The following is a 10,409-nucleotide window of genomic DNA, read 5'->3' as shown; positions in this document are numbered from 1 at the left end:
AAGACATGAGATTTCATCTGTGCACTCCTAAAACACACAAAAGTCGAAGTTTAAAATTTTGGACTCGGGCATATGGTTGTAGAAAATAAAATCTGATTGGTGAGTTCAATTTTCAAAAAATAACATAAAAGTCGAAGTTTCGTCCTTATTTATCTTGCTGCTTATTTACACGGCCTTGATTGATCACCGAATGTTTTTTTTAGATTAATCTATATGTATTTGCAACCCCTTTTGGAGGATGTGAAAAATACGGCTCGATAAATTTTATAATTTAAATATAATATTTGCCTTAATATTAAAAGTAATCCTTTTAATTTAAAAAAAAATTAACACCAATGGTCCATTTGATCTCCATCCACATTTTTTTCAACCTTCACGTACTCCTTTTGAGGTTTGCTGTAAACCAATAAGATGTGAGGTGGAGGTTATTCATCCATTTCTTTATGCTTTTCTTCTTTTTATTCTTATAGCATATATTAGTATGGGGTACGAAAAAGTATATATTAAAGAAATACTAATTAATATTAATATTATTTTTTTAAAAAAAGGAGAAATAAACATTAGAATTGCGCAGGATCTAGTAGCTAGATCTCCAACTAAGTTATTGTCGTAGCTAAGCTTTAGAAGAAATTACAAGTTGGGGTCGACTAAGTAACTTTAAAAAGCAAGATGTTAACGCTCTCACCATTTCGGGTTTTGCATGTACATTTTGTTATGAGAAACTTGGATGTAATTAGCATTTGGCTCATCCAGGCATGGTTTGAGTCTCCCCGTTTCTCTGCCGGCACATAAAAAGCTGTTTTAGAATAAAAACTAGCTATGAGCGACGACAATTAAAATAGACCTAAGAGTTCCAATTCAGAACAAACCAAAACATGTCTTTCTTTTTCTACACCAGAAACTCTTCAAATGATATGTCAGTATCAGTGCTCTCCACACTGCAGGCGGATTTCACTTTCATCTCCATACGAGCACCAATTTCCAGCATCTATAATGTGAAAACAACTTGGATTGGTACTATTCTTTATTTGAGTAGTGGTTATCATATATTATCTTTAAAAATTAAAGGCATGCTGTAATATCCCAACCATTGTATCATGCTATTGTCACTATTGCATTCTATAGTATTGGTGATTGAGTTTAAGGGATATGGTTATGGTTATGTTTATTGACATGGTTTTGGTGTATTTCTTGCTTTTGGGAATTATGTTTGTTAGTTGTGATAAATATGAAAAGGAATGAATTCTTGTTGAGATGGTTTTATGGATGATTTGATCATGTGTTTGGTTGGTTAGTTTATTGATAGTATATGGTATTGGTATTGCATGGGATTGGTAAAAGATGGATTTTAGGTGTGTTCGTGAGGATTTTATAGTGCAGGGACAGCGCCGCAGCACCAAAGAAGTGGCGCCGCGGCGCTAGAAGTGCGAAAGTTGCTGTTTTAAAATGCGTTTTTGGTAAATTATAAGCCTTTTAAATATGATTCTAGAGATTTCTCCTCATTCATCACCTTTTCTCCCTTCTCTCCATCGTTCAAGCTTTCTCCTTTCCCCTCAAAGATTTTCCCTCCTTCAAGCTTAGTAGATTTCTTAGCTTCTTCTACCTCAATTTCCAAGCAACAAGGTAAGAAACTTATATTTAGTTTAGAAAAGTTTAAGAAAATGAAAGTTCATATTGAGTTGATGGATTCCTTTGATATTGGTGATGATTGTTGATGGTTATTATGTATTATGTTGTAGGAATTCCATTGAAGTTATCATAGCAACCAAGTATTTATTGGGTTGTAAGTAGAAACTTCTACTTGAGCTCACATGATGAATATATGTATATAAGCCATGTTTATTGATAATTAGCTTCTTTCATTGGTACATATTTGATCTACATATTGTTATATGTTCATTGTTCAAGGATTTTCATTGAATTCATTGATCAAGGAGCTAATACACCATTGTGCCTACCAAGTGTTTGTATAAATGCCTCAATAAGAGTTCCTATGATTAAAGCCAAGGAATGATAGTAATCAATGCATGTCATTGACCAATCACATGATTATAGAGTATCTCTCACAGCTTTGATATTTATATCAAAGAGATACTTACCACAGGTCACAGGTCACAGGCTATCATTTCCTTTCCTTAACTTATGTCATGAGATACTATCCATATTACCTTGATTATGTATGTTCGTTGAAGATAATATCGTTCTACTTTCATTGCCATTGCTATAGACACGTTGTAAGCCAAAGTTATATATATGTAATTGTTATGTATAGCTTTCTATTTACTGAGTTTATTCTCATTCCAGTTATGTCATGTGATGCATGTGATAAAAAGGATTGAAACGGATTGTTCGAGGTGAGAGAAGTCATATAGAATGCCATGGGAAAGACTTTTTTATCATGTCTCTTTTATTTGGATAGAGGGAACATGTGAAATTTTAAAATATCATGTATTTTGTTGAATGTGTTGGCTTTCAGCTATGACTTTGAATGATATTGTGTAAATGATCATGTATATTAATGTTGAAAATGCTTATGATGTAATGGTATAGTGTTTTTTACTTTTCAATGTTAAGGCTTCCGCGTAAGTTATTTCTTTTAAATGTTATTGTCATGGGAGTGGGGTGTTTCAATGGTATCAGAGCACAATTTTCTTGGACCATATATGACTTCTTCTACCTAGGACAATCTGGTATGTTTTCGATCTTGCATCTATTGATTTTAACATTGAGAATTGATTCTATTTCATTGCCATTGATCTATCATTTCTTCCTATCTATGTTAAAGTGAGCATTTGTGTAGGAAATGTCTCCTAAACGAAAGACTACTGAAGGGGACGAAAGGACCCCTCCAACTGATAAGACTGTAAAAGTTGTAGATGAATTTAGTAAGCTATTGAAAGAACAAGTGAAGGCACATGGTGAACAAATTCAACAGCTACTGAACATCCACCATCCAATTCAGGGTCGTGGTAAAGAAAGAGGACAGGGTAGAGGGGAAATACCAAAGGTGGTTCGTATGAAGTATTCAGGCGGATGAACCCTCCTGAATTTATCGGTAGTGCCGATCCACTCATAGCTCTTGAATGGGTCAAATCATTAGAGGCTATATTTGACTACCTGAAGTTCACTGATCGAGATAGAGTGAGCTGTATTGTGTTTATGCTAGTGAAAGCTGCTCGCATCTGGTGGGAAGCTACTAAAGTGACTGTCAATGTTCGCGAGTTAAAATGGGAAGAGTTCAAAGGGTTATTTTATGTCAAGTACTTTTTAAGAGAAGCTTAAGCTAAGAAAGTTAAGGAATTTCTTAAGTTGAAGCAAGATGATATGTCCGTTGCAGAGTATACTTTGAAATTTGAAGAAGGCTGTGTTTTTGTCCCGTTTATTGCTGAAAATAATAAAGACAAAGGAGAACATTTCCTTCGTGGGTTGAAATCGGAAATTAGAAGGGATGTTCACATGACAAAAGCGATCACCTATCAAGACATCGTTGAGCGAGCCTTACTTGCCGAGCATGACAAACAAGAGATTGAGAAGGAGTGGAAAATGAAGCTTTTCAAGCTAGAGGGCAAGGGACAAGTACTAATGTTCGAGGTGGCTATAAGGAAAAAGGCAAGATGGAGCAACACAATAAACCTTCCTTACCTTCTTCAGATACGGAGCGACCGTTATGTCCTAAGTGTGGCAAGCCACACAAAGGTGAGTGTTTAGTTGGGAGTAGCCGATGTTATAGATGCAAGGAAATGGGGCATACAGCAAAAAAATGTCCTTTATCCTCTGACAAAGGAAAGGTTCAAGGCAGGATTTTCACAATGACAAAAGAGGGTGCCAATCCTGATTCTTCAGTCATATCAGGTAATATTCTAATATCTGGCAAAGAAGCACTTACGTTGATTGATACTGGTGCGACTCATTCCTTTATGTCTGAAGTATTTATGCACTCTTTATCTCGCGAACCTACTGTCATGTCTTTACATTTCAATATTATGTTGCCCTCTGGTGATGAGATTTGTCCTACGAGTATCCTTAAGGCATGTCCAGTACAGTTGGGTACGAGATTGTTATATGCTGATTTTATTGTGATTCCGATGGTTGCTTTTGATGTTATATTGGGTATGGACTGGTTATCTGATTATCGTGCAGTAATTGATTGTGTGGGAAAGACCGTGAAGTTTTTAACTGATGATCATGAGAATAATGAAATTGTTGGTCTAGGTTCATCAATAAATACTCCCGTTATTTCGTGCTTGCAAGCTATTAAATTGTTGAATAAGGGATGTACTAGTTTTCTAGCCTTAGTATCGGATGTGAATAGGGACAGTAATGTGCAATTACAGAATATTGAAGTGGCTCAGGAATATCCTGACGTATTTGCTGATGATGTGCATGGGTTACCTCCTGATCGAAAGGTAGAGTTTGCTATTGAATTGAGTCTAGGTACAGCCCCAATTTCTAAAGCTCCGTACAGAATGGCTCCAACTGAGATGAAAGAATTGAAGAATCAATTGCATGAGTTATTAGATAAAGGTTTTATCCGTCCTAGTTCCTCGCCATGGGGAGCTCCGGTTTTGTTCGTGAAAAAGAAAGATGGATCGTTGAGGTTATGCATTGATTATCGCGAACTCAACAAGGTAACTATTAAAAATAAATATCATTTACCTCGAATCGATGATCTTTTTGATCAATTGCAAGGGGCCACCGTGTTTTCGAAAATCGATCTTCGATCTGGATATCATCAATTGAAAGTAAAAATGGAGGACATACCCAAGACTGTTTTTAGAACGAGATATGGCCATTATGAATTTTTGGTGATGTCGTTTGGATTAACTAATGCTCCTTCAGTGTTTATGGATTTGATGAATCGTGTCTTTAAGTCGTATTTGGATGCTTTTGTGATTGTATTTATTGACGACATTTTGATATATTCTAAGACACGAGAACTTCACAGTGAGCATTTAAGGATCGTGTTACATACATTGAGGGAGAAGCAATTATATGCGAAATTAAAGAAATGTGAGTTTTGGTTAGAGCAAGTGGCATTTTTGGGCCATATCGTGTCAAAAGAAGGAATAGTAGTCGATCCATCCAAGATTGAATCTATTACGCAATGGTCCATTCCAAAGACAGTTTCAGAGGTACGGAGTTTTCTTGGTTTGGCAGGGTATTACAGACGTTTCATAGCGGATTTCTCGAAAATAGCATTGCCATTGACGAGCTTGACACGAAAAGCTATCAAATTTGAATGGACTATAGAATGCCAACAAGCCTTCCAAATTTTGAAAGATAAGTTAATTTATGCCCCTGTGTTAGTACTTCCTTGTGGTACTGAGGATTTTGTTGTCTATACAGATGCATCAAAGCAGGGGTTAGGTGCTGTGTTGATGCAACTTGGAAAAGTGATTGTTTATGCTTCTCGTCAATTAAAAGAATACGAGAAGAATTATCCCACACATGATTTGGAGTTGGCGGCTGTGGTATTCGCCTTAAAGATTTGGAGGCACTATTTATACGGTGAGAAATGTGAAATTTTTACAGATCATAAAAGTTTGAGTTATCTGTTTTCGCATAAAAAATTAAATATGAGGCAGCGGAGGTGGTTGGAACTAGTAAAAGACTATGATTGCACCATTAGCTATCATCCCAGAAAAGCTAATGTGGTTGCGGATGCTTTAAGTCGTAAATCTAGTTATTTATTGGGTTCCATGATTCAAAAACCATTGTTACTTGATTTGCAAAGGAATGAAATAACTCTGGCATCTCAAGGTACAGTAAATCAATTATCTGCATTAGTTCTTCGCTCTACTTTGATCGATCGAATTTTAAGGGAACAACAATTGAATATTCAGTTATTAGAGTTGAAGAATAAGAGTGATTTGACAGGAGTTTCTGAATTTGGGTTGAACCGTGATGGGTTGTTGACCTTTCGAGGTAGGATATGTGTTCCTATGGGTGATGATATTCGAAAGGATGTTCTTATTGAAGCTCATACAGTGCCATATTCAGTTTATCCTGGTAGTACCAAAATGTATCAAGATCTTCGACGCCTTTATTGGTGGCCAGGTATGAAGAAAGATATCATGTTATTTATTTCTGAATGTCTAACCTGTCAGCAGGTTAAGATTGAGCATCAAATACCTGCTGGAACTTTGTTATCTCTCCCAATACCCCAATGGAAGTGGGAACACATCACCATGGACTTCGTAACAGGACTTCCAAGAACACCAAAGGGATACAACTCCATATGGGTGATTGTCGACAGGTTAACCAAGTCGACTCATTTTCTTCCGGTCAAAACAATGTTTACATGAACCAGTATGCTGAAGTCTATGTAGATGAGATTGAAAGACTTCATGGAATCCATGTGCCAATCATATCTGATCGTGACCCGAGATTTACTTCTGAATTCTGGAATAGTTTGCATAGAGCCTTGGGCACCAAGTTGGCCTTTAGCACAGCATATCATCCTCAAAGTGATGGGTAGTCCGAGAAGGTACTTCAAATTCTTGAATATATGTTACGAGCATGCACAATTGATTTTCCGAAAAGTTGGGATTCCAAATTGCCTCTGGTTGAGTTCACGTATAATAACAGCCTATCAGTCTTCAATCGGCATGGCTCCCTATGAGGCTTTATATGGAAGACAGTGCCGATCTCCTTTGTATTGGGAAGAAGTAGGTGAAAGGAAGACGTTGGGCCCAGAATTGGTTCAACAAACAGCAGATGTTGTGGCAGTAATCCAAGAACGAATGAAAACCACTCAGTCTAGACAGAAAAGTTATGTCGATGTACGACGACGGCCTTTGACATTGAGGTTGGTGATCATGTTTTCATTAATATAGCTCCTCTCAAGGGAGTTATGCGATTTGGCAAGAAAGGTAAACTAAGTCCTCGATACATTGGGCCGTTTGAGATTCTTGACAAGATCGGAGACCGAGCCTATCGTCTTGCCTTGCCACCGGACTTGGATCGAATACACAATGTCTTTCATGTTTCTATGCTCCGCAAGTATCTTCCGAGTCCATCTCATGTTCTTCGGCACGAATCATTGGATCTCTTATCTAACCTGAGCTATGAAGAAATACCGGTTCAAATTCTTGATCACAAGGTAAAAGTATTAAGGAACAAAGAAATTGGACTTGTAAAAGTTCTATGGCGGAATCATATAATTCAAGAGGCTACATGGGAACCGGAGGAAGAAATGAAACATCATTATCCAAATTTATTCGATGGTAAGCCAATTTCGGGGGCAAAATTTTTATAAGGAGGGGAGATTGTAATATCCCAACCATTGTATCATGCTATTTTCACTATTGCATTCTATATTATTGGTGATTGAGTTTAAGGGATATGGTTATGGTTATGTTTATTGACATGGTTTTGGTATATTTCTTGTTTTTGGGTGCAGGCGCCGCAACACCAAAGAAGTGGCGCCGCGGTGCTTGAAGTGCGAAAGTTGCTGTTTTAAAATGCGTTTTTGGTGAATTATAAGCCTTTTAAATATGATTCTAGAGATTTCTCCTCATTCATCACCTTTTCTCCCTTCTCTCCATCGTTCAAGCTTTCTCCTTTCCCCTCAAAGATTTTCCCTCCTTCAAGCCTAGTAGATTTCTTAGTTTCTTCTACCTCAATTTCCAAGCAACAAGGTAAGAAACTTATATTTAGTTTAGAAAAGTTTAAAAAAATGAAAGTTCATATTGAGTTGATGGATTCCTATGATATTGGTGATGATTGTTGATGGTTATTATGTATTTTGTTGTAGGAATTCCATTGAAGTTATCATAGCAACCAAGTGTTTATTGGGTTGTAAGTAGAAACTTATACTTGAGCTCACAAGATGAATATATGTATATAAGCCATGTTTATTGAAATTAGCTCCTTTCATTGGTACAAATTTGATCTAAATATTGTTATATGTTCATTGTTCAAGGATTTTCATTGAATTCATTGATCAAGGAGCTAATACACCATTGTGCCTACCAAGTGTTTGTATAAATGCCTCAATAAGAGTTCCTATGATTAAAGCCAAGGAATGATAGTAATCAATGCATGTCATTGACCAATCACATGATTATAGAGTATCTCTCACAGCTTTGATATTTATATCAAAGAGATACTTACCACAGGTCACAGGTCACAGGCTATCATTTCCTTTCCTTTAACTTATGTCATGAGATACTATCCATATTACCTTGATTATGTATGTTCGTTGAAGATAATATCGTTCTACTTTCATTGCCATTGCTATAGACACGTTGTAAGCCAAAGTTATATATATGTAATTGTTATGTATAGCTTTCTATTTACTGAGTTTATTCTCATTCCAGTTATGTCATGTGATGCATGTGATAAAAAGGATTGAAACGGATTGTTCGAGGTGAGAGAAGTCATATAGAATGCCATGGGAAAGACTTTTTTATCATGTCTCTTTTATTTGGATAGAGGGAACATGTGAAATTTTAAAATATCATGTATTTTGTTGAATGTGTTGGCTTTCAGCTATGACTTTGAATGATATTGTGTAAATGATCATGTATATTAATGTTGAAAATGCTTATGATGTAATGGTATAGTGTTTTTTACTTTTCAATGTTAAGGCTTCCGCGTAAGTTATTTCTTTTAAATGTTATTGTCATGGGAGTGGGGTGTTTCACATGCAGCGTACCTTCTTGTGGGCAGGAGAGATGCCTTGAGCTGTTCTTGGAGCCAGTTATATACAAAAGTATCCTTCTGTAATCTCTTTTGTTCCAATTCTGGCTTGTATATCCAAATGCAATTCAGAATTATGGTACATATAACAAATATGATTTACATTCCAGTCCACTTTATCGATACCTGTTGACATAGGCGGTCAAATGATGATCTGTCTGCCTTAAACAATAGTGTCTTGGTGATAGTGAACTTTCGCTTGATGACCTCGGATCCATTTACCAGGCAATCGTGGTTAAGCAAAGGGATCCAAGATCATTATCGAAAAAATGAATATTATCAGTTCTGTATAACTTTAAAATATGAATTTTGCAAAGATATCCAACACCTGGGTTTTTTTTTCAGATAAGAATTTACATTATTAAATAAGCCACATCGCAACTATTCGTACATCTGAATCAAATTTTTGGTTTACGTAAGAGAAATTATGCAAACCTACTTGTCCTGCAGCTCGATTTTCACCTCAATCAGGCTATTGATAAATTGTCCAATCTGCATTATGGGCCAACACAGAAATTATTGCTTTAGTATCTATAGTTCCAGTGTCAACAATTGAAGAAAGATAATCAAAAGAAAATTCAAAGCCATTGAGTCAAGATACGATAGTTTGTTGGTTGAGATTAGGATGAAACTAAGTCCACGGTTTCCTGGAGATCAAGAGCGGTTAGAGGGGTATACTCTCATTGGAAGGCCAAGATATAAAATATCGAGTTGATTAAACCAGAGGGATGAAAAATTATAATATCAACAACTACATCTCCTCTCAAGATAGATTAGTGTGTTCTTTTGTAATTCATAAGAGAAGAACAAGAGTGTGTTGTAGATGGAGAGCAATGATTTCTTGTTTTAATATTCTTTGTACTATGATATTATCAATCCTAATGAGATTGCCTCCCTGGACATAGATCAAATTTGATCGAACCATGTAAACCTTGTGTTCTTTGCATTTCGGTTTGAGTCTATATTTGAGTTCATATCTGTATTGATTCTTGATTCTTTTCTATGGCTACAACAAGGAATTCGTATTGTGTGTTGCATGTTATTGAGGACATCATCTTGATCATTGAATTTATGGGATTCTAGCTCAACAACTAGTATCAAATTCAAGGCTATTAGCAGTTGAAAAACTCACGATGATGGCTGGGGAAATCGAACTAGATCGATTTGATGGAAAAAGGAACTTTGCACTCTGGCGCGGGAGGATGAACGTCATATTGGTTCAACAGAAGGTTGCCAAGGCTTTGGAAGGAGATATTAAACTTCCAGAATCCCTATCAGAAGAAAGGAAGATGGAGATAATAGAATTGGCGTTCAGTACATTGACACTGCATTTGAGTGACAAAGTTCTTCGCAAAGTCTCATCGGAGAACACAACAGCTGGTATCTGGGCAAAATTAATATCTCTTTATATGACCAAATCGCTGCAAGATCAAATCTATCTTAAAGGAAAACTATTTGGCTTCAACATGATTGAGTCAATGATGATTGGAGAAAATCTAGATGAGTTTAACAGAATCATCGTGGATTTGGAAAATATTGGGATATGAATTGAGGAATAAGATAAGGCTATCTTGGTATTCAATTCTCTTCCTAAATCATTTTCGGTATTGTGGATACGATGAAACATGCCAAAAATCACTGGTCTTTCATGAGGTGCAAAAGGAATTAAAGGCAAAGGAATCACATAACATGATAGAGAAGGACTC

The sequence above is a fragment of the Primulina tabacum genome, chromosome 16, assembly GCF_025594145.1.
Source record: "Primulina tabacum isolate GXHZ01 chromosome 16, ASM2559414v2, whole genome shotgun sequence".
Lineage (NCBI taxonomy): Eukaryota > Viridiplantae > Streptophyta > Magnoliopsida > Lamiales > Gesneriaceae > Primulina > Primulina tabacum.
Note: the sequence above shows the minus strand (reverse complement) of the source record.